General features: G+C 49.0%; 1 protein-coding gene across 1 annotated transcript in view; it reads left to right on the top strand.

Annotated features, from left to right (window-relative positions):
* Positions 1 to 173: 173 nt before the first annotated feature.
* LOC119586077 overlaps positions 174 to 263 on the top strand; it is a 13,457-nt gene continuing 13,367 nt past the window's right edge. Inside the window, exon 1 of the mRNA XM_037934778.1 lies at positions 174 to 259. The gene's annotated coding sequence lies outside the window, so the exon portion shown is untranslated. The remainder of the gene's footprint in view (positions 260 to 263) is intronic.

Genomic DNA, 263 nt, shown 5'->3' on the forward strand with positions numbered 1-263 from the left:
CGGTCTCTCATTCAAATATGCAACGTATCTGCATAAAACATAATAACAAATTCAAAGATGATATTTACCATCACGCCTTCACTAACTCCACCTTCCTCTCGCTACGAAAACGTTAAAGTCAAACTGGCAACCCTTTCCCGTGTTGTATGAATGGCAGCTTGGGTAGACGCGCTGGATTCGCATCACACGGCGCTCGACTTCGCACGTGAAAAGGTCACAGACGCTCCCGTTGACGGCGCTTGAGGGAGGGAGGAAGAGGGCAG

This window comes from Penaeus monodon, chromosome 20 (assembly GCF_015228065.2).
Source record: "Penaeus monodon isolate SGIC_2016 chromosome 20, NSTDA_Pmon_1, whole genome shotgun sequence".
NCBI classification, from domain to species: Eukaryota; Metazoa; Arthropoda; class Malacostraca; order Decapoda; family Penaeidae; genus Penaeus; species Penaeus monodon.